The following is a 25,846-nucleotide window of genomic DNA, read 5'->3' on the forward strand; positions in this document are numbered from 1 at the left end:
CAGCTGAATTATTTCTAGCTCTATGCTCTCATATACAGGCATGCCTCCTTTTATTGAGCTTTGCTTTACGGTGCTTCATAGATATTGTGTTTTTTACAATTGAAGGTTTCTGCCAATGCTGCATCAAGCAAGTCTATTGGCACTATTTTTCCAAAAGCATTTGCTCACTTCGTGTCTCTGTATCACATTCTGGGAATTCTCACAATATTTCAAGCTTTTTCATGATTACTATATTTGTTACGGTGATCTGTGACTAGCAATCTTCAATGTTACTTTTGTAATTGTTTTGGGGCTCCATGAACTGTGCCCATGTAAGATGGAAAACTTAATCAAATGTTGCGTGTGTTCTGACTGTTCCACTGATGGCCATTCCCCCATCTCTCTCCCTTTCCTCGACATCCCTATTCCCTGAGACACAACAGTATTAAAATTAGACCAGTTAATAACCCTGCAATGGCCTCTAAGTGTTCAAGTGACAGGAAGAGTAGTACATCTCTCACTTTCCATCAAAAGCTAGCAATGGTTAAGCTTAGTGATGAAGGCATGTCAACAGCACAGATAGGCTGAAAGCTAGGCTTCATGCACCAAACAGTTAGCCAAGCTGTGAATGAAAAGGAAAAGTTCTTGAAGGAAATTAAAAGTGTGACTCCAGTGAACACAATAATGATAAGAAAGCAAAACAGCCTTATTGCTGATACAGAGAAAGTTTTAGTGGTCTGGTTAGAAGATCAAACCAGCTACAACATTTCCTTAAGCCAAAGTCTAATTCAGAGCAAGGCCCTAGCTCTCTTTAATTCTATGAAGGCTGAGAGAGATGAAGAAGCTGCAGAAGAAAAGCTTGAAGCTAGCAGAGGTTGGTTCATGACGTTTAAGGAAAGAAGCCATCTCCATAACATAAAAATGCAAAGTGAAGCAGCAGGTGCTGATGTAGAAGCTGCAACAAGTTATCCAGATCTAGCTAAGATAATTAACAAATGTGACTACACTAAACAAGAGATTTTGAATGGAGGCAACACAAGCTTCTATTGGAAGAAGATGCCATCTAGAACTTTCATAGCTCGAGAGAGGTCAATGCCTGGCTTCAAATTTTCAAAGGACAGGCTGACTCTCTTGTTAGGGGTTAATGCAGCTGGAGACTTTAAGTTGAAGCCAGCGCTCGTTTACCGTTCCTAAAATCCTAGGGCCCTTAAGAATGATGCTGCATTTATAATGCTCTATAAATGAAACAAAGCCTGGATGATAACACATCTGGTTACAACATGGTTACTGATTACTTTAAGCCCACTCTTGAGACCTACTGCTTGGAAAAAAAGATTCCTTTCAAAATATTACTTCTCATTGGCAATGCACCTGGTCACCCAAGAGCTCTGATGGAGTGATTAACAGGTACAAGAGTAATATTGTTTTCATGCCAGCTAACACAACATCCATTCTGCAGCCCATGGATCAAGGAGTCATTTAGACTTTCAAGTCTTATTAGTTAAGAAATATATTTTGTGATGCTATAACTGTAATTCCTCTGATGGATCTGTGTAAAGCAAATTGAAAACTTCCTGGAAAGGATTCGCCATTTAAAAACATTTGTGGGCTTCCCTGGTGGCGCAGTGGTTGAGAGTCCGCCTGCCGATTCAGGGGATACAGGTTCGTGCCCCGGTCCGGAAGGATCCCACATGCCGTGGAGCGTCTGGGCCCATGAGCCATGGCCGCTGAGCCTGCGCGTCCGGAGCCTGTGCTCGCAACGGGAGAGAGGCCACAGCAGTGAGAGAGGCCCGAGTACCGAAAAAAAAAAAAAAAAAAATGTGTGATTCATGGGAAGAAGTCAAAATATCTACATTAACAGGAGTTTGAAAGAAATTGATTCCAACCCTCATGGATGACTTTAAGGGGTTCAAGACTTCAGTGGAGGAAGTAACTGCAGATGTGGTGGAAACAACAATAGAACTCGAATTAGAAGTGGAGCCTGAAGATGCGACTGCATTGCCAAATTCTCTGGATAAAACTAAGGGATGAGGAGTTGCTTCTTATGGATGAGCAGAGAAGGTGGTTTCTTGAGATGGAGTCTACTCCTGTTGAAGATGCTGTGAAGGTTGTTAAAATGACAACAAAGGATTCAGAATATTACATAATCCTATTTGATAAAGCAGTGGCAGGGTTTGAGAGGACTGACTCCAATCTTGAAAGAAGTTCTAATGTGGGTAAAATACTGTCAAACAGCACTGCACGCTGCAGAGTCATCGTTCATGAAAGGAAGAGTCAGATGATGCAGCAAACTTCACTGCTGTCTTATTTTAAGTAATTGTCACGGACCCCAGCCCTCAGCAACCACGACCCTCATCAGTCAGCAACCATCAACGCCACGGCGAGACCCTCCAGCAGCAAAAAGATTACGACTCACTGAAGGCTCAGATGATGCTTTGCAATTTTTAGCAATAAGGGATTTTTAATTAAGGTATGTACTTTTTTTAGACATAATGCCATTAAACACTTAATAAAACTACAGTATAGTGTAAACATAACTTTTGTATGCACTGGGGAAAAAAAATTCATGTGGCTCCGTTTATTGCAGTATTCGCTTTATGGAGGTTGTCTGGAACAAAACCTGCAATATCCCCGAGGTGTGCCTGTAATGCTTTTGCAGAATAAATTTAAAAGAGAATTTTTTTCTGTTTTGTTTTCAACTAACTAGTTTTGTAAACCTACTTCCCTAATTCTTCTGCCATGACCTATTCCAATAGGAGATTATCACATTTCAGACATTTCTGAGGTAGAATAGAAGAGGGAAACATAAATGGAAAAATGTAGCCATACTTGCAGGCTACCATGGAGAATCTTAAAATGAGAAGCTAGAAAGCACCATGCCATTTCAATTTAAATGAACATCCAGGGCAGTATTAGAAGAAAGAGGTAGGAGGTTGTGAGTGCAGAAGGCAAATCAGGGAGAGAATGAAGGGCCATGGTGATGAGATAGGAAGAAACTGAGGAATTTCCTTCCAGGCTTATGTCAACTTAATGTCACTAATTTTATTCTGTGATCACCTGTTGTGCCCACCTCCCCAACCTACGGCTCTGCACTATTTCTCTCTGTCTTTGTGGCTGTATATGGTAATCTCTTAGAACATGAATCTTTTGATAAGACTGTCACATGCTAGGAAGGGCCCCGATGAGAAGAGCCCTCAAAGCTCCTGAAGAGACAAGGTAACCTCCAGCCATGAATCCCACTGTGTAATGGAAAATGCACCGTGCTAAGTCCCAGAAGACACAGGTTCTCTCTCACTCCTACAAGGCACATTGGTGCAAGCCACTTACCTTTCTGAGCCTCTTTCCTGTGATGTGTAAAAGGGGAATAACAATGTCTTCAGCCCAAGGTTGTTGTGAATACTGAAATGAGAGCAAAATGTTTTACTCGGTAGACCTGAAGTGCTCCTTCAAAGGGAGTTATCAGTCAGATACAACTGCAACTAGGAAAAGGTGTAACAGCTCCTAATTTTCATCTCCAGAACCCAAACACACTGGCACCATGCAGTTGGTACAACTATATTTTTTTCTCTGGGGTTTATACTCTATATCTTAATTTTATGGTAAGGCTGAATGCTTCCTTTTAAACTGCAATTTTGTAAATGGACATTTAGTTTCATGCTATAGAGGAGTCACAAGGATAATAAGATGCAATGAATTAGATAGTAAATATTTCTATGTCATACATAAAATATATATATATTTAAGTATATCATATATATTTCAACATATATAATATATTAAAATAATATATATATAAAATATAATATATATTTCAATAATTATCTTTTAGTCTGGAATATAACTCCCCCTGTTTAGGTTGTAGTGGATAGTAGTGATTTGTATCTGTTTATTTTTTATTTGAAGCATAGTTGAATTACAGTGTTATGTTAATCACTTCTGTACAGCAAAGGGCCTCAGTTATACATATATATACATTTTTATTCATATTCTTTTCTTTTTAAAATTAATTTATTTATTTTTGGCTGCGTTGGGTCTTCGTTGGGTCTTTGTTGCTGCGCGCGGGCTTCTCATTGCAGTGGCTTCTCTTGTTGTGGAGCACGGGCTCTACGCACACAGGCTTTCAGTAGTTGTGGTGCATGGGCTTAGTTGCTCCACAGCATGTGGGATCTTCCAGGACCAGAGCTTGAACCGGTGTCCTCATACTGGCAGGAGGGTTCTCAACCACAGGGGCACCAGGGAAGCCCTTCTTTTCCATTATGGTTTATCTCAGGATATTGAATATAGTTCCCTGTGCTATACAGTAAGACCTTGTTGTTTATAGTCATTTGTATCTTATGGCACTTACTCAACTCAGCAATGCACAGAGTTTTGGGGGGTTTTTGGATTTTTTAAAATATTTATTTATTTGGCTGCACCAGGCCTTAGTTGTCATGTGCAGGATCTTTTAGTTGTGGCATGTGAACTCTTAGTTGTGATATGTGAGATCTATTTCCCTGACCAGAGATTGAAGCCAGGCCCCCTGCATTGGGAACATGGAGTCTTAGCCACTGGACCATCAGGGAAGTCCCAGTAATGGACCAAGTTTTAAAGTTGGAATGAGCTCAGGTTGTGCTTGGAAAACTTTTTGTACAAGATGGACTCTTATAAGTCATATGGAATCAGAAATCAGTTTGGCAAGCACTTCACTAAAAGTTTTAGCTGTATCATCTCACTTAATCTTCACCAACTCTCCAGTGAAATTGATGTTACTGCCATTACATATTTAAGTACTTTATGAGCATTATTACATTTAATCTTTACAATAAACCTCATGGATATTATTATCCTTTTTTAGAAATATGACAACTGATATTGAGAGAGGTTGAAGCAATTGAGCAAGATTCCTTACGTAAAAAGAATTCAAACTCAGATCTGTCTGACTTTCCCACTACGCCAAATCACAGCATTTGGACAGAAATAGGTATGCAGATATTTTAGAATAGATGGTATAAGCTGAAGTGCGAGATTAGAAGCATTTGGTGCATTTAAAGGGGAAATCACCTAATAACATCTCAATAAAACCAATTTGCATTTATCTAGTAACAACTCTTCATCCTTTGCCTAGAGAAGTTTCATACTCTCTAAGCACCAACACAGTATTACACAGTGAGAAAGAGAAATGAACTTGTGGAACTGATGAAATAAAAGAACGTGAAGTAGGAGGAAGAACATGGGAATAAAAGGAGAAAAAAACAGGAGAAAAAGAAAAAAGTGATAAAATCATTTTCTGAATGACATTATGGCAGGAACACAGAATGATTACAATGGCATATGAAACCCATGTTAGGACAACTACAGCATATTCTTACTACAGAAGGTAAACAATACATATAATTAAAGTCCCTGAAAGAATCAAAACATTGGTTCAAAAGTAATATTTAAATATTTGAAAATTCAGAATTAAATACTAAACTCTGTCCACAAAATGATTAGTAGTAGAAATAAAATAGACCACTTCTATACAAAACAACTTTAAGAATTAAATATTTTAGGTAATGAAAACAAACCATTTGGATAATGAAAATTTTCCTCTCAAATCAACCAAAAAATTTAAGAAACCATTAAATCACTTTATTAATTTGATATGGTTTCTATAACAAACTACCACAAACTTAGTGACTTAAAAGAACACAGTTTTTATTACCTTATAGTTCTCCAGGCCAGAAGTTCAAAGTCCTTTCTCTGAGTTAACTTCAAGATGTTGGTAGGGTTGGTTTCCTCTAGAGACTCTAGTGATGAATCCATTTCCATGCCTTTCCTAGAGCTTCCAGACCTGCCTACATACCTTGGCTTGTGACCCCTCCCTCTTATCGCTCTAACCTCTTGCTTCCACCATCACATCTCTTACCTCCTCTTCTGTAGTTGGATCTTCCTCTGCTTCCATTTTATAAGTTTACCTATAGTTACAATAGGGTCAATCCAGATAATCCAGGATAATCTCCCCATCTCAAGATCCATAATGTAATCACATCAGCAAGGCTCCTTTTGTGATATAGAGTAACATTCTCAAGTTCCAGGGATTAGGCCATGTATATCTTTGGGGACTATTATTCACCTTACCACAGTCACTCTCTAAACTAAATTAAATGTCCTAATACATACCTGTGGAATATGCAAAAATTTTTGAATCTGTTATTTGAAACTTAAACACAGAAATGTACAAAAGTAGGAAGCAATCAAATATGTTGACTGGATTTAATTTTGTTTTTTGCTGTACACGGGCCTCTCACTGTTGTGGCCTCTCCTGTTGCAGAACACAGGATCCAGACACACAGGCTCAGAGGCCATGTCTCACAGGCCTAGCCACTCCACGGCATGTGGGATCTTCCCGGACCAGGGCACGAACCCATGTCCTCTGCATCGGCAGGTGGACTCTCAACCACTGCGCCACCAGGAAAGCCCTGTTGACTGGATTTTAAAAGACATAGAAGAAAAGTACAAAATCATATCTGAAAAGAAGATAAAATTATAAGGTACTCAAGGAAGAATAAATGTAAAAGAAAATTAAATAAGAAACGTTATAAACAGACAAGAGAATGAAAATGTTTAAAAAAGAGTCTGAGAGAAAATGGTTGAAAGGGAAAAAGCACCATGATACATGCTAAATAGGAAGATGAAAACATTAGGACAGAATAGATGTGTAAAACTATGAGTCAAGAAAAATTTCTAGATGTAATAGGAAACCTGAAAGATTCCACCAACTTACTGTAAATATGGGTGGGCAAGAATGAGTTTCGAGGTATACGCTAGTAAAATGATTGGAATTCAAAGGTTAAGAATATGTCCTCAGTGTTTCCAGGCAAAATGATTACATAACCTCAAAGGACAAGATAATTACATGGGCATCAGAGTCTTCAAAACAACATACAAATCGAGGCACAATGAAGCAGCATTTCCTAAAAACAAATTAAAGAAAGAGTGAATGACAGATTTCTCTATGAAGTACCAAGGCTTTTGGAAAACAATTTTAAACATGCAGGCACTAAGAATGCTGCACACATGTTCTCCCTGTGGAGTCTACTAGAAATGAGCTTGAACCAACCAGGAGATGCCTGGGAAAACTTTAGCCAACAGACCAACAGTGAGTATTTCATATATTTAATTTTATCACTGAGTCTAAAACAAAAAGTGGAAGAATAATATGTACACATTATATGCTCTGGTAAAATAAAGAGAATGCAACTCAAAAATGTGAGAATGTGAGAGAGAGAAAAATAGTAGAGTAAGTCATAGATTATTGTGTAGGAATACCAGTTAAGACCGGCCAGATAGTAATAGGTAAATAAAAAGCATGAGAAAGAGGGATTAAGTACACTTTAAAAAAGTATAACAATAAAGTTATCTTTAGTACCACCAACAACAAAAGCAAAAACCAAAATTGCCATAAATACCAAAAGAAATTTTTAAAGCAGAGAAAACACACCAAATGCAGAAAGAAATACAGTAAATATGATATAATACACAAAGGAATCATTAAATAATAATACAGTTGAGCCCAAATATATCAGTCACAACAAAAGTCTGTAGGCCTAACTCATCTTTTAAAAGAAAAACATTTCCAAATTGGCTCAGAAAGCAAAATTTACCTCGATGTGAATACTTGAAACACAGTGATTCAAAAAGGTTAAAAATAAAGGGAAGGACAAACACAAAGGAGAAATATATGAAAGTGGTGATTACAATCATGATAGCCAGATAAAATCAAATTTAGACACCAGAAAAAAAAATTGAAAGAGACCAGAGGGCTTCCCTGGTGGCTCAGTGGTTGAGAGTCTGCCTGCCGATGCAGGGGACGTGGGTTCGTGCCCTGGGTCTGGGAAGATCCCACATGCTGTGGAGCAGCTGAGCCTGTGAGCCATGGCCACTGAGCCTGCGCATCAGGAGCCTGTGCTCCACAATGGGAGAGGCCACAACAGTGAAAGGCCTGTGTACCACAAAATAAATAAATAAGAGACCAGAAAGGCTGTATAATGCTGAGTGCATGCTTGGGAGAAAACAGCATTGAGTTCTACTTCCAATTCTTCTCATAAGGTTGAGATCATAGGTTAGGAAATTGAACCCCAATTTTCTCACATATGAAATGGTAATAATAACACTATCACACAGACAGTACCTTCCTTTTGTAATGAATAGAATTCACCTTCTAATAATGGGGAAGCAATTCCTGGCACCAAGCAAATGTTTTAATGCTGAATGGGATATACATGCTCTATCAGCTCCAGCATCCAGAATATCCTTAAGTGCTCCTCTAGATTATTTTTTAAGCATCTCATTTAAAACTAAGAACTTCCTGACCCTTTTGGATTTCCAAGAAGACTGAATGATATTCTGGCTATGGGTCTCCAAAGGAAGTATCCTATAATCTCCTGTGGTAATAGGTAGAGAAATAATTGACCAAAGCCCACCCAGCTTTTAGCAAAATCCATTGCTTTTTCCTCCTTTGGAGTCAATATATGTTTATTGAATCCTACTATATACCTTGTACATATGGTCTTCTTTTCTTGTATCAGGATTTATTTTGATTTCACAAATTTTTATTGGGGGACTGCTCTGCCATGCACTAAGAGTTGTCAGGGTTGCAGATGAGACACACAATTCTCAGGGACCTCACAAATTATCCTGAGTTTCCCATCTCCCTAATCTAAGGAATTCTCATACTCCTTCCCTATAGATTCTGCAAATGATTCCTTGTCTGCAACCCAATCTGGAAGACCAGTGAACATTACTATATGGAGGTGATGGAAGCACACACAAGACAACTTATAGGATTAACCAGTGTGGATCAGTAAGGAACCCCCGACTTTCACAGATTGGATTGGGTTCCAAAGTTGTTGAGTGAAAAAAATCAGAGAGATTTTTCCCTGCCACCATATAAACAGAAAATTTTCATCCAAGCACTAAAAGAAAGAAGGATGAAAGAAAGGGAGAGTGTGAGAGATAAAAGAAGAAAGAAAGGAAGAAAGGGAGAGAAGTTGCCTGTATATACTTACAGATTTTCAAATGCCACATAATTTGTCCTTTGAATATCACTAGAATGTACCTACTTTTGACTTCAGCTTCTGCATTATGTATTTATGTAAAATACATTTAGCCAGGAGGAACCTTTGAAATTCTCATTACTATTCCATGGGGGAAACTTATAAACTTGTTCTTGCTCATACAAACTCAGAGAGAGTTGTCTGAGGTACTCTGCAATTTAATTATTTAATTTAATTATTCAATCTAAACCTGATTGTAATATGTCTCTTTTCTTTCCTTCCATCTGATTGATTGACATGAAATTATCCTGTGGTTATTGTGTTTCATTAATACCATTTTCATTAATTTCCATTTTGTTCTGACATCATTCGATTATAAATGCCTTAGGTAGGATTGGTTTAATCCCAGCTATATTATATCTAATAGTTTGCCACAGAATTTCCACATGTATTTTCAGTTTTCAGAATACACAGAGAATTGGGAACCTCAGTCCTGACTGAAAATTGGAACTATTTATTGGAATAGAAGAAACTGAAAGCACAGGCATTCAAAGATGTGAGCTGTTTTCATTTTGCAAGAGTTGAAGATTTGAGGACAATTTTGGGCATATAGTTTATCAGATATTACAAAACCACCTGAATGAGCCATGTTTTTATGCAAACATAAAGCAAAGTCCATAATAGAAATGCATATATTGGGGTATGTGTGGCTGTAAGGCCTACACAATGTAACAATATAAAAATAAAGCTTAAGTGTATTGTAATCATGAGTTTTAACAGTCATCTTTGACTTTGCCTGTAGATTAACTGCTGTGCTTTTTTTTTATCAAGATAATGCAAATTTGGACTTCCCTGGTGGTGCAGTGGTTGAGAGTCCGCCTGCCGATGCAGGGGACATGGGTTCATGCCCCGGTCCAGGAAGATCGCACATGCCATGGAGCGGCTAGGCCTGTGATCCATGGCTGCTGAGCCTATAGGTCCGGAGCCTGTGCTCCGCAACGGGAGAGGCCACAATAGTGAGAGACCTGTGTACTGCAAAAAAAAAAAAAAAAAAAAGATAATGCAAATTTAATTTTTAATATTGTAAATATTGTGATCATGTTTCCTAAGAGTTTAAATAATGAAAATGAGAACAATTCCAATCCCATTGCTAGCATGACCCAGATAACACCAAAAAGAAGGCTAAGTGCCTGTATTAATAAGAGATGGAAATACAACTGGGTGAAGAAGGAAAATGATTAAAACAGAGCATATTAAATCACATACTGCAAAGAATTTGGAAATGAGCTGGGTGGAGAAGGAGACAATCTCACAAGTTTGAGATGAGATATGCAAGTCCTTCTAAACCAATTAAAAGTTTTCATCTCCCCAAAAGATATCGATGCTGAGTAAAAAGCAGCCACTGAATCAGCTTGGCATTCCTCACAAATGAACACATGTGTCTGCCGTGACTTTGTCAAATTAACATTTGGTAAGTAGAGCCCCGAGTCTACTGTTGGATGGTGAGCCTTGATTCAACAAAAGACCACAAGGGAAAGTGAAATAGAGAAGCTTAAGACTCATAGGTCTTGGAGGAAGTATGTGGCATGACTTGAGGGACCACATAGGGAGGTCAAGGCAGGGCAAAGACAGAGAGGTCTCCAGGACCTGGGGCACATGTCTTTATTAGGGTTAGTGCATGGGGTGCTTTGGAGTACCGAGGCTAAGCCTGGATGGCTTAACCAAAATGTGAGGCTTTAGTAAGCTCCATGAGGGTCTTATCTAAGGAACACACAAGGGAGGGCCCTGGGAAAAGGGGGAGACTTCCCCCTTCACAAGGGCCAATGGCAAGGTCATATCAGAAACTTACCTTTGCTTGTGACTCTGCAGACTATTATCTAAATGTGAAAGGATTTCAATATAAAATGGAACCAGAGGATATGAAATGGAGAATCCCACACATGTGCTTGGGGTGGGAGGGACATTAAGAAGTGAGAGACTTATTTCCCCTAAATGCTGGATTTACAGAAAACTGGAATTAATCTCCTGACCAATGAACATCTGCCAAGAATCTCTCTCCCTCCTCAAGCCAATTAACATACTGCATGGACTCTTGGCTGGACATCCCCACCTCCAGCCTGTCTTTGCACTCCTTGCCCATAAATACAACCCACGCCAAACTCTCACCAGACTCACCTGTAGCTTGCTGCAATTTGCATTTCCTGATTTACTGATATAATTCCTCTGCTATTCCCAAATAAACCCAATGTCCCCACCCCAAACCCTCACCAGACTCACCTGTATCTTGCTGCAATTTGCATTTCCTGATTTATTGATACAATTCCTCTGCTATTCCCAAATAAACTCAATGTCTGGTAATTTGAGCTAGCCCCAGTTTACCTCTTTACCTAGATTGACAAGGGTGTGCACTTGCAAGAGAGGCCCCCCACTTGGCCCAACACAATGGATGCCAAGACAGTACCAAGCAGTGACTCAGCTAAACTCTGAACAATATCATATCGCTCCTTTCTCCTTTACTTATTCTATGAAAATGAGTTAAGTTACATTTCCTGATTCAGAGATTGAAACTAAAATGTCTTCTGGGTAAACAAAAGGAGAAATTTTGAAAATCTCTTGGCTTCTTACAGTGTACAGATCAAAGATCTTACAGGTCTTATCAAAGATCATATTTTTTATAGTATCTCAAGTGATAAGCTGAATCATAGAAAAAACAAACAAATGAAAATGCTATCCCTAGCTATTAGGTACTTTGATTTGAAGAAGGTAGTTTGAAATTATTTTCTAAATGTCTATGAAGAATTTAATGAAACATGTAAAATAAAAAATTGTTGATATCCTATCCAAATACTCTCTAAACTCTGCTCATCAATCTGCAGATTTGGCCAACAGAGCAAATGTAAATTTTGGAAAATTCCACTCGGTTTATAAACTTCTAACAAAAGAAAATGTAAGGATTTTACCTTGTGAAATTTTCTGCAAAACTTTATACAACAGTGCTAAAAAGGGATGTGGTTTGCTTATCTGTGATAGTGAGGATTCTGTAATGAATTTTTTTTTATCACTTTTCAGTTTCCTCAAAATGTGCAGAAGCACTTAATTGTATTTTAGACTTCACTGAAATAAAAGAACATAGCCTTTCACTTGTCTAGAGGATAGCTCTCAATGATGTCAGCTATAAGAAAGATAAAATGTTGGCCTATTGTAAACTCATATTTTCAAAGTTTGGGACAAGAAAAATGTTCTCCAATTTAGAAATATATTGAAGATAAAAAATGGGAAAAGAATTACAATAAAACAGAAACTTAAATACTGTTTCCCTAAAACTGTTTGATGATCTTCAAAGGGCCATAATGAGTCGAGAAAAGGATGAACTCTCTGTACCTGGATTATTTGATGCTTATGTGTAGGGTGCAACAAAAATTCATGAAAATGAAAAACATGACTCATTTTATGGAAATCCAAAGCATGTCTACAGAAAAGGGAAGCCAAGTTTAATAGGACTTCTTCAATATCTTTACTAAAACTGTAATTTAAAATTTGGAATCAAATTTTGGTTTCACAAGTTCAAATTATCTCTGTGTATTAAAACCATTGACCTGAAGAAATTTGAATTATGATACAATCCATTGAACTTCTAAATGCTTAAAAATGATGGGTATTTTAGACATGGCTAGTCTATATGGTGATTTTATAGATGCAAAAGACCTGATGACAAGCAGCTCATCTACCAAAACAAGCATATGTATACAGAGTGGATGACATTATAGTCAGTGTTTTTTATTTTAGGCATTGTAATAGGTATGTAGTTGTATCTCATTGTTTTAATTTGAAGTTCCTTAATGACATATGATGTTGAGCATCTTCTCATATGCTTATTAGCCATCTGTACATCTTCTTTGTTGAGTTTCAAATATTTTGAACATTTAATAATTGAGCTTTTTTTTAAATTGAAGTATAATTGACTTAATATTATATTAGTTTCAGGTGTACCACACAGTGATTTGATATTTTTGTACATTATGAAATGATCACCACAATAAGTCTAGTTACCATCTGCCACCATACAAAGTTATTGCAATATTATTGACTGTATTCACTATGCTGTACGTTATATTTCCATGACTTATTTATTCTATAATTGGAAGTTTGTACCTCTTAATCCCCTTCACTTATTCACCCATCCCCTCATCCCCCTCCCTTTTGGCAACCACCAGTTTGTTCTTTGTATCTATGTGTCTGTTTCTGTTTGTTATGTCTGTTCATATGTTTTGGTTTTAAGACTCCATATATAAGTGAAATCATGAAGCATTTGTCTTTCTCTGTTTGACTTGTCTCACTTAACATAATATCCTCTAGGTCATCCATGTTGTCGCAAATGGCAAGATTTTATTCTTTTTTATGGCTGAGTAGTATTCTGTGTGTGTGTGTGTGTGTGTGTGTGTGTGTGTGTGTGTGTGTGTGTGTGTGTAAAAGGCATATACACATATTCTTTATCCATCCATCCATCAATGGATATTGAGATTGCTTTCATATTTTGGTTATTGTAAATAATGCTGCAATAAACATTGGATTGCATATATCTTTTGGAATTAGTGTTGTTATTTTCTCTGAATAAACACCCAGAAGTAAAATTGCTGGATTTTTAATTTTTTGAGGAACCTGTATACTGTTTTCCAGAGTGGCTGTACCAATTTACATTCCCATTTTTAAAATTTGTTGTGTTCTCAATAATAGCCATTCTGACAGCTGTAAGGTGATATCTCATTGTGATTTTGATTTGCATTTCCCTGATGATTAGTGATTTTGAGCATCTTTCCATGTGCCTGTTGACCATCTGTATGTCTTCTTTGGAAAAATGTCTATTCAGATTCTCTGCCCATTTTTTAATCAGGTTGTTTGTTTTTTAAATAATGAGTTGTATGAGTTATTATATATTTTAGATATTAACCCCTTGTTAGATATACTGTTTGAAAATACCTTCTCCCATTCAGTAGGTTGTCCTTTCATTTTGTTGATGGTTTCCTTTGCTGTGCAAAAGCTTTTTCATTTGATATAGTCCCACTTGTTTATTTTTGCTTTTATTGCCTTTGTCTGAGGAGACATATCCAAAACTATATTACTAAGACCCAGGTCAAAGAGCTTACTGCCTAAGTTTTTTTCAAAGGAGTTTTATGGTTTCAGGTCTTACATTTGAGTCTTTAATCCATTTTAAGTTTATTTTTGTATATGGTGCAAAAAAGTGATCTAGTTTCATTCTTTGCATGTGGTTGTCCAATTTCCCCAACACCATTTATTGAAGAAATTGTCTTTTGCCCAATGTATGTTCTTGACTCATTTGTTGTAGATTAATTGATGATGTAAGTTCATGTTGATTTCTGGGCTATATTCTTTTCTATTGACCCTTGTGTCAGTTTTTGTGCCATTATCATGCTGTTTTGATTACTGTAGCTTAGTAGTATAGCTTGAAATCAGGGCATGTGATACCTTGAACTTTGTTCTTTTTTCTCAAGATTGCTTTAGATATTCTGGATCTTTTATGGCTTCATACAAATTTTAGGATTATTTGTTCCAGTTCTGTAAAATATGTCATTGGAATTTTGATAGAGTTTACATTGAATCTGTAGATTGCTTTGGTAGTATGGAAATTTTAATAATATTAATTCTTCCAATCCATGATCATGGCATTTCTTTTCATTTATTTGGGTTGTCTTCAATTTCTTTCATCAGTGTCTTATAGTTTTCAGAGTACAGGTCTTTCACCTCCTTGGTTAAATTTATTCCTAGGGTTTTTATTCTTTTTGATGCAATCATAAGATTGCTTTCTTAATTTCTCTTTGATAGTACATTACTCATGTGTAGAAATGCAACAGATTCCTGTGTATTGATTTTGTATCCTGCAACTATACTCAATTCATTTATTAGTTCTAACATTTTTTGGTGGAATATTTAGGGTTTTCTATATATAATAGCATGTCATCTGCAAATAGTGACAGTTTTACTTCTTTCTTTCCAAATTGGATTCCTTTTATTTCTTTTTCTTGCCTTATTGTTATGGCTAGGACTTCCTATGTTGAATACTATAGGCAAGAGTATGTTGAATAATAGTGGCAAGAGTGGACACCCTTGTCTTTTTTCTGATATTTGAGGAAAACTCTAAACTTTTCAACATTGCATATGATGTCAGTTGTGGGCTTGTCATATATGACCTTTATTGTGTTGAGGTATGTTCTCTCTATACCCACTTTGTTGAGTTTGTTTCTTTATGGTTGAACTTTGAGTTCTTCATATATTTTGTATGCAAGTTCTTTTTCTGATATGATTTTAGCAAATATCTTCTCTCCATCAGTAACTTATCTTTTCATTCTCTTAACTGTCTTCACAGAGTTTTTTAATTCAATGTTGTTCCACTTATTAATTTTTTCTTCATTGATTGTGCTTTTTGTGCTATATCTGAAAACTCATTCCCTAACCCAAGGTCACCTCAATTTGCTCCTATGTTATCTTTCGGGAATGTTATAATTTTTCATTTTACACTTAGGTCTATGATTCATTTTTAGTTAATCTTCAAAAAGGGTGTAAAGTCTATGTCAAGGATTCTCTTTTTCTTCCTTCTTCTTTTCTTTTCTTCATTTTTTTCTTTTTTTGCATATGGATGTCTGGATATTCCAGCAGCATTATTTATTGAAAAGACTGTCCATTTTCCATTGACTCTTCCTTGCTTCTTTGCTAAGTATTAATCTACTGTATTTGTATGGATATATTCCTTGGTTCTGTATTCTGTGCCATTGATCTATTTTTCTATTCTTTCATCAACACCACACTATCATGATCACTGTGACTTTGTAGTAAGTGAACTCCAGTAGTATCAGTCCTACAGTTTTGTTCTTCTTCAATATTATGTTGGCTATTCTGAGTCTTTTGTGTTTTCATACGTCATTTTGAATAAGTTTGCTGATATCCACAAAATAATAACTTCCTGGGATTTGGACTAGGGTTGTATTGAATCTATAGATCAAGTTGGAAAAAACGGACATCTTAATAATATTGATTCTTCCTACCCATAAACATGGAATATCTCTCCATTTACTTAGTTCTTTTATTTCTTTTATAGGAGTTTTATAATTTTCTTCATATAGCTCTTTACATATTTTGTTAGATTCATATTTGTTAGATTCCTATCTAAATATTTAATTTTGGGGGTGCTAACATAAGTGGTGCTGTGTTTTTTATTTCAACTTCCAATTGTTTATTGCTCATACATATGAAATAATTGGCTTTTGTGTTTAACCTTGTATCCTGCATCCTTGTTATAATCACTGTTTAGTTCCAGGAGTTTTTGTTGTAGTTTATGAGTATTTGGGATATTCTACATAGACAATCATGACATTTGTGAGCAAAGACAATTTTATTTCTTCCTTCCCAGTCTGTTTACCTTTTATTTTTTTCTTATATTATTGCATTAGTTAGAACATTCTGTACAATGTTGAATAGACATGATGAGAAGAGACATCTTTGCTTTATTTCTAATTTTAGGAAGAAAGCATCTAGTTTCTCACAATTAAGTATGACATTACCTGAAGGTTATTTTTACTGTCTTCCTTAGCTGTGAGTTTCAGAGGCTAAAATTTCTAGAGTCCCTTTTTGATCTGCTACTGTGGACTTTGGATTGTCCTAGAGACACCTTAAATAGGGCCTGAGGCTTGCCATTCTTTCAGCTATAATCTGTAATTATGCAAGGGCCCACACAGACGTGTGGTGGTAAGGTGGAGGAGAAGCATTCTATAGTTTTACAATTATGTCTCAGTCTTTTAGAGACGCTGTGCCTCTGGGTTGTGACATTGTCTGCCTGTATTTTTATCCTCTTAGATGAGACAGTAAGGCTAGAAGGGACATCAGTTGGCTATTTTACTTCCTCCAGATCAATTAGGCTCTGATAAAAGCCGAGTCACTCAGGCTCTGATCAAATAATTGCCCTCGAGGACAGACTTTTGTTAAGGGGAATGGAATATTATGAGCTTACTTCAAAATTGCTAATTCCTTGCCCCCACTCCCAATTCCAAAAGCCTGAGCAGATGTTTTTGTGATCTTTACCTAGAACCTAGTGGGCTCTTGGACATGAAACTCACAAAAGTGTGGGACAAACCCCCCCCACACACAAGAACGGAGGTCCCTGGAGCTTTTAACTCTTAAGCTGGTCAGTGCTAAACCTCCAGCAATTATCCTTTAAGTGCTCCTGCTGGTAATGGCTTCAATCGTGTGCTTCTGATCCAAGCAAGCTTTGAATCTCTTTAGTTAACTGTCTCTTCAGTATTAGGGTAGGGTCTTGATCTGTAACCTCAGTTCTTTGACAGATCAAAGAATAGTTGGAGATTTTCAGTTTGTTTAGCCTCTTTTTGTATTTTAAGGGCAGGAGTCACAACTTCCAACCTCTTTACATGTCAGACCAGAAACTAGGAGTCTCTGGATGACATTGCTGGAAACTGAAAATTAATCCCTACAAATAAAAAGTGCTGCTGTTGCTGGTAGGTAAAATCCTAAGTATTCTATGCCTTCACACTTTTGTTGAAAAGCTATTTAGTTTGATGTTATCATATTAGACTGGCACCAAGAATCAATGTAGAGTAGCTTTGATAAGAGCAAAACTGCAAGTCAGTGTGAATTTTGCCTTTAACTATATTCAATTTTGCCACTACATAAGAGAATAAAAGGATATCATAAAGGCAAAAAAAAGATCAGAGAAGTATTATTGAAAAAAAAAAAAACCAGAAAGGGTAAAAATATCCTATTCTATCATGGGATAAAAAAAAAAGTCATTATTATTTTAAAATTAAATATAAGTAATATTGGTTTAATTAGTTCTATTAGATTTATGTTCTCCTTTTAAAAGTCCTTAAAGTTATGTATCTTTAGAATACCCAATAATGAAACCTGCAAAATATGAATATCTAATAAAGAATTTTAAAAGTTAAAAGTGCTGAATCAGAGGACAGAAAGGAACATAAAGTTATTGTTATATTTTTCATACACATTTTTTATTTTATTAGACTACTGTTAATTACTATTAATTGCCACTGTTACTAGTCCTATTGGTATTTTGCTTAAATAATAGCATTTATGTAACAGAAAGTTAGATAACAAAGAGGAATACAGAATTTCAAACACCTATTTTTCATATTTGTATGTTAAAGTAATGACTCATATTATTTAATATATGGACAATTATTTAATATATATTACATTATTACAGTATTTTTGTCTGATATGGCTTTTTCATGGGCTGACTTTCTAAAACCTGGTCACCCTATTTAACCTTCATTCTAAGAGGTATAGGCTTTCTTAAGGCAACTTGGGAGCTCAAGGCAATGCCTAGGAGCCAGTCAAGGAAGCACCTATAGTAGACCCCATGATGAAATGTCAAGAGCTATCCAAGACCATGAAGGATATGTCACTCATTCTTTAATAAAATTCATTGAATATTATCAGCCTTCTGCAGTACCACAGGAAATAGAGGGAACAGGTTTGGGCTCATGTTTGGAAATGGGTGGACAAGAGGAGAATATATACTCTACATACCAGTTGTGCCCCAGGATGAAAATCAGGAAGACGTATACGTAAGTCCTGTGGCTCAGAGGAAATGATAAGAACAGGTTGCAGAAGAAAGGTTGGTGTTAAGAAATTGATCACAGGTGAGGCACTGAGTCTAGAGTATCACCCAACTGGAAAGACAAAAGAAGCCTTCTACATAGCTAGGGTGACAGAAGAAACAATAGCTTAAAAATTACCTGTGAACATGTAAAACCTCTATAGGCAGCTAGAACTACTGGAAGGAATAGGGAAACCTAAAGAACTTGCATAGGTGGGGGCAGGGTATAATGACAGAGAATCGACTGCTATAAAAGTGGGAGCTGCAAGCTAGCAAAAGCATGATTCATGTATTAATATGACCTTATTTGCACCTATAGAGGGTGGAGCTTGATGACATTCAGGTGTCTGTATCTGTAAGGTTAACCTTATTAATTGTATAATTCAAATCCTTATAGTGGACCAACATTGCTTGTTCCTGCCCAGCTTCCTTTTTCCCTTTGGAAACTAATACCTTAATATTCCTTTTTGAACCATGCTATCTGTGTGGTTTAGTGAGATTGAACCTATTGAGACCCCAGAGTTAAGCATGTGACCCAGGACTAGGCAATCAGAACATCCAATATCTGGTCACAGAGATTGCATCACAGCTCAGTTGACTCATAACAAGCAAATACAGCCACATGTATTTGCTAGAACTGTTAGGAACGGTGAGGTCTCTTTATATTTGTACTGCCATTTATGCAGATGATGTAAATATACAGCTACCTGTAGAGCGCCAAAGCCAAAATACAAGAATGCAGAACCTAGTGGTAGAGAAAGAAACTGTGACAGAACAAGAGAAAAAGCAAGAGATCACACACACACACACACACACACACACACACACACACACACACACACACACATACACAGTGGGTGGTGAGGAATGGTCAGTTAATAATAATATCATTGAAAAAGAGCACTGAACTATCTCTGGACTTTCACCAATAGATCCCTTACTTGGAGGACTATGTTTTAGTATTTTGAATAATCAAGGACTAATAACGATACCAAAGTCTTGCAAATTTAATGTATTTCTTTTAATTTATTGTTATGCTTTATTATTTTTTTTTTCTTTATATATTTGATTGCATGGTGCCCAATGGTTTATGATTATAATATAAACCTCCTGCTAGGTGTTCTTTAATTATTTTAACCTGAAACTTTTAATCTAATATTCATAAGAATCCCAATAACTTTTTTTTCCATATTAATGTTATAATTTTGCTCATCTTTTTCGTATGCCTTGTTAAATAGATTTTTCATTATTCTCTTATAGATAGCTCAAGATTGGATTTTATTTTGCAATGAAAACTAATATTGTGTGTGTTTGCAGTTATTGATTACATTGGTTCTATTCTCAATTATTTCATGACCTACTTATGGTCCTATTTGTGTCAACTAGCTCTGTTTTCTTGTCCCACTTTGACGTGATATTAATTATTTTTATAATGCTAAATGCTGAATTCTACTTGCTAATATTTTGTTAAGAATTTTTAGACCTCTATTCAAGAGAGATATTAGTTTAGTTTCTACTTTTCTTTTTTTTTTTTGTACTAACTTTGTCTGTTTTTGGTATTAAGGTAACAATAACTTCACAAAATGAAGTGTGATGTTTTCTCTCCATTTTAATATTCTGGAAGAGATTGTGAAGAATTGTTTTTATTTCTTTAACATTTGGTAAAATTCTCCAATGAAAACATCTGAACTTGGAGGTATTCTTTTGGGAAACTTATTAATTAAAAATTCTAATTTTGGGCATCCTTGGTGGCACAGTAGTTAAGAATCTGCCTGCCAATGCAGGGGACACGGGTTTGAGCTCTGGTCCAGGAAGATACCACATGCCATGGAGCAACTAAGTCTGTATGTCAGAACTACTGATGCTGCGCTCTAGAGCCCACGAGCCACAACTATTGAGCCCATGCACCACAACTACTGAGACAGCATAGCACAACTACTGAAACCCACCCACCTATAGCCCATGCTCTGCAACAAGAGAAGCCACTGCAATGAGAAGTCTGCACACCACAACGAAGAGCACTCACCGCCCTCTGCAACTAGAGAAAGCCAAGGTGCAACAACAAAGACCCAACGTAGCCAAAAATAAATAAATTAATTAATTTTAAAAAATTTAAATTTCTAAATCATTGCATCTTATTTCAAATGATATATTTCATGTTGTATGAGTTGTAGTATTTTGTGTTTTTTGAGAAATGGGTTCATTATTTATTAATTTATTTTTAACATCTTTGCTAGAGAATAATTGTTTTACAATGTTGTGTTAGTTTCTGCTGTATAACAAAGTGAATCAGCTATATGCACACATATATCCCCATATCCCCTCTCTCTTGCATCTCCCTCCCACGCTCCCTAGCTCACCTATCTAGGTGGTCACAAAGCATTGAGCTGATCTCCCAGTGCTATGCAGCTGCTTCTCACTAGCTATCTGTTTTATATTTGGTAGTGTATATATGTAAATGTGACTCTCTCACTTTCTCTCAGTTTACAGTCCCCCCTTCCCTGTATCCTCAAGTTCATTCTCTACATCGGCATCTTTATTCCTATCCTGGCCCTAGTATCATCAGAACCTTTTTTTTTTTCAAGATTCCATATATATGTGTTAGCATATGGTATTTGTTTTTCTCTTTCTCACTTACTTCACTACCTATGACAGACGCTAGGTCCATCCACCTCACTACAGATAACTCAATTTTGTTTCCTTTTATGGCTGAGTAATATTCCATTGTATATATGTGCCACATCTTCTTTATCCATTCATCTGCCAATGGACACTTATGTTGGTTCCATGTCCTGGCTATTGTAAATAGAGCTGCAATGAACATTGTGGTACATAACTCTTATTGAATTATGGTTTTCTCGGGGTATATGCCCAGTAAGCGGGATTGCTGGGTCGTATGGTAGTTCTATTTTTACTTTTTAAGGAACCTCCATACTGTTCTCCATAGTGGCTGTATCAATTTACATTCACACCAACAGTGCAAGAGTGTTCCCTTTTCTCCACACGCTCTCCAGCATTTATTGTTTGTAGATTTTTTGATGACCATTCTGAATGGTGTGTGGTGATACCAAATTGTGGTTTTGATGTGCATTTCTCTAATGATTAGTGATGCTGAGCATCCTTTCATGTGTTTGTTGGCAATCTGTATATCTTCTTTGGAGAAATGTCTATTTAGTTCTTCTGCCCATTTTTTGGATTGGGTTGTTTGGTTTTTTGATATTAAGCTGCATGAGCTGCTTGTATATGTTGGAGATTAATCCTTTCATCCCTTGCTTCTTTTGCAAATATTTTCTCCCATTCTGAGGGTTGTGTTTTCATCTTGTTTATGGTTTCCTTTGCTGTGCAAAAGGTTTTAAGTTTCATTAGGTCCCATTTGTTTATTGTTGGTTTTATTTCCATTTCCCTAGGAGGTGGGTCAAAAGTCCCTTGCTGTGATTTATGTCATAGAGTGACATATTTCTTCCTATGTTTTCCTCTAAGAGTTTTATAGTGTCTGGCCATACATTTAAGTCTTTAATCCATTTTAAGTTTATTTTTGTGTATGGTGTTAGGGAGTGTTCTAATTTCATTCTTTTACATGTAGCTGTCCAGTTTTCCAAGCACTACTTATTGAAGAGGCTGTCTTTTCTCCATTGTATATTCTTGTCTCCTTTATCAAAAACAAGGTGACCGTATGTGCATGGGTTTATCTTTGGGCTTTCTATCCTGTTCCATTGATCTATACTTCTGTTTCTGTGCCAGTACCATATTGTCTTGATTACTGTAGCTTTGTAGTATAGTTTGAGCCCAGGAGCCTGATTCCTCCAGCTCCGTTTTTCTTTCTCAAGATTGCTTTGGCTATTCAGGGTCTTTTGTGTTTTCATACAAATTGTAAAAATTTTAGTTCTAGATCTGTGTAAAATGCCATTGGTAGTTTGATAGGGATTGCATTGAATTTGTAGATTGCTTTGGGTGGTATAGTCATTTTCCCAATGTTGATTCTTCCAATCTGAGAACATGATATAACTCTCCATCTGTTTGTATCATCTTTAATTCCTTTCATCAGTGTCTTATAGTTTTCTGCATACAGCTCTTCTGTCTACTTATGTAGGTTTATTCCTCGGTATTTTATTCTTTTTGTTGTAATGGTAAATGGGAGTGTTTCCTTAATCTCTCATTCAGATTTTAGGAATTTTTTAGGAATACAAGAGATTTCTGTGCATTAATTTTGTATCCTGCTACTTAACCAAAATCATTGATTAGCTCTAGTAGTTTTCTGGTAATGCCTTTAGGATTCTCTATGTATAGTATCATGTCATCTGCAAATAGTGACAACTTTACTTCTTCTTTTCTGATTTGGATTCCTTTTATTTCTTTTTCTTCTCTGATTGCCATGGCTAAAACTTCCAAAACGATGTTGAATAATAGTGTTGTGAGTGGGCAGCCTTATCTTATTCCTGAACTTAGAGGAAACGGTTCAGTTTTCATCATTGAGAATGATGTTGGCTGTGGGTTTGTCATATATGTCTTTTATTATGTTGAGGTAGGTTCCCTCTGTTTCCACTTTCTGCACAATTTTTACCATAAATAGGTGTTGAATTTTGTTGAAAGCTTTTTCTGCATCTATTGAGATGATCATGTGGTTTTTGTCCTTCACTGTATTAATATGGTGTATCATATTGATTTCAGTATATTGAAAAATCCTTGCATTCTTGGGATAAACCCCACTTGATCATGGTGTATGATCCTTTCAATGTGCTGTTGGATTCTATTTGTTAGTATTTTGTTGAGGATTTTTGCATCTATGTCATCAGTGATATTGCCTTGTAGATTTTTCTTTTGTTATATCTTTGTCTAGTTTTGGTATGAAAGTGATGGTGGCCTCATATAATGAATTTGGGGGTGTTCCTCCCTCTGCTATATTTTGGAAGAGTCTGAGAAGGATAGGTGTTAGCTCTTCTCTAAACGTTTGATAGAATTCACCTGTGAAGCCGTCTGGTCCTGGGCTTTTATTTGTTGGAAGATATTTATTAATCATGGTTTCAATATCAGTGCTTGTGGTTGTTCTATTCTTATTTTCTATTTCTTCCTGGTTCAGTCTCAAAAGGTTGTGTTTTCTAAGAATTTGCCCATTTCTTGCAGCTTGTCCATTTTATTGGCATATAATTGCTTGTAGTAATCTCTCTTGAGCCTTTTTTATTTCTGCAGTGTCAGTTGTTACTTCTCCTTTTTCAATTATAATTCTGTTTATTTGAGTTCTCCCTTTTTTTTAATGAGTCTGACTAATGGTTTATCAATTTTGTTTATCTTCTTAAAGAACAAGCTTTTGGTTTTATTGACCTTTGCTATCATTCCCTTCATTTGTTTTTCATTTACTTCTGATCTGATCTTTATGATTTCTTCACTTCTGCTAACTTTGGGGTTTTTTCCTTCTTTCTCTAATTGCTTTAGGTGTAAGGTTAGGTTGTTTAATCTGAGATTTTTCTTGTTTCTTAATGTAGGAGTGCATTGCTATAAAGTTCCCTCTTAGAAATGTTTTTGCTGCATCCCATACGTTTTGAGTCATTGTGTTTTCATTGTCATTTGTTTCTAGGTATTTTTTGATTTTTCTCTTTTATTTCTTCAGTGATCTCTTGGTTGTTTAGTAGCGTAATGTTTAGTCTTGTTGTCTTTGTATTTTTTACATTTTTTTTCCTGTAATTGATATCTAATCTCATAACGTTGTGGTCAGAAAAGAGACTTGATCTGATTTCAATCTTCTTAAATTTACTGAGGCTTGATTTGTGGCACAGGTATGATCTATCCTGGAGAATGCTCCATGAGCACTTGAGAAGAAAGTGTATTCTGTTGTTTTTGGATGGAATGTCCAATAAATATCAATTAAGTCCATTTTATTTAAAATATCATTTAAGGATTGTGTTTCCTTATTTATTTTCCTTTTGGATGATCTGTCCATTAGTAAAAGAGGGGTTTTAAAGTCCCCTGCCATGATTGTGTTACTGTCAATTTCCCCTTTCATGGCTGTTAGCATTTGTATTGTATTGTATTGTATTGTATTGTATTGTATTGTATTGAGGTGCTCCTATATTGTGTGTATAAATATTTACAGTTGTTATATATTCTTCTTGGATTGATTCCTTGATCATTATGTAGTGTCCTTTTGTCTCTCATATTAGTCTTTATTTTAAAGTCTATTTTGTCTGATATGAGAATTGCTACTCCAGCTTTCTTTTGATTTCCATTTGTATGGAATATCTTTTTCCATCCTCTCACTTTCAGCCTGTATGTGTCCCTAGGTCTGAAGTGGGTCTCTTGTAGACAGCATATATACAGGTCTTGTTTTTGTATCCATTCAGCCAGGCTATGCCTTTTGGTTGGAGCATTTAATCCATGTACATTTAAGGTAATTATTGATATGTATGTTCCTATTACCATTTTCTTAATTGTTTTCTTTTGGGTTTTGTAGGTATTCTCCTTCTCTTGTGTTTTCTGCATAGAGAAGTTCTTTTAGCATTTGTTGTAAAGCTGGTTTGGTGGTGCTGAATTCTCTTCACTTTTGCTTGTCTTTAAAGTTTTTTAATTTCACTGTCATAACTGAATGACATCCTTGCAGTTTAGAGTAATCTTGGTTGTAGGTTTTTCCCTTTCATCACTTTAAATATGTCTGGCCACTCCCTTCTAGCTGGCAGAGTTTCTGCTGAAAGATCAGCTCTTAACCTTATGGAGATTCCTCTCTATAATATTTATTGCCTTTCCCTTCCTGCTTTTAATGTTTTTTCTTTGTATTTAATTTTTGATAGTTTGATTAGTACGTGTCTTGGCGTGTTTCTTCTTGGATTTACCTTGTATGGGAGTCTCTGTGCTTCCTGGACTTGATTGACTATTTCCTTTCCCATATTAGGGAAGTCTTCAAATATTTTCTCAGTCCCTTTCTTTTTGTCTTCTTCTTCTTGGACCCCTATAATTTGAATTTTGGTGTGTTTAATATTGTCCAAGAGGTCTCTGAGACTCTCCTCAATTCTTTTCATTCTTTTTTCTCTTCATTCTGCTCTGCAACAGTTATTTCCAGGTCACTTATCCGTTCTTCTGCTTCAGTCATTCTGCTATGGACTCCTTCTAGAGAAGCTTTTATTTCACTTAATGTGTTGTTCATCACTGTTTGTTTGCTCTTTAGTTCTTCTAGGTCCTTGTTAAAATTTTCTGTGTTGGGCTTCCCTGGTGGCGCAGT

General features: G+C 36.1%; 1 pseudogene; it reads left to right on the forward strand.

Annotated features, from left to right (window-relative positions):
• Positions 1-453: 453 nt before the first annotated feature.
• LOC136794201 (tigger transposable element-derived protein 1-like) lies at positions 454-2,444 on the forward strand (annotated as a pseudogene).
• Positions 2,445-25,846: the final 23,402 nt, after the last annotated feature.

The sequence above is a fragment of the Kogia breviceps genome, chromosome 5 (assembly GCF_026419965.1).
Source record: "Kogia breviceps isolate mKogBre1 chromosome 5, mKogBre1 haplotype 1, whole genome shotgun sequence".
Lineage (NCBI taxonomy): Eukaryota > Metazoa > Chordata > Mammalia > Artiodactyla > Physeteridae > Kogia > Kogia breviceps.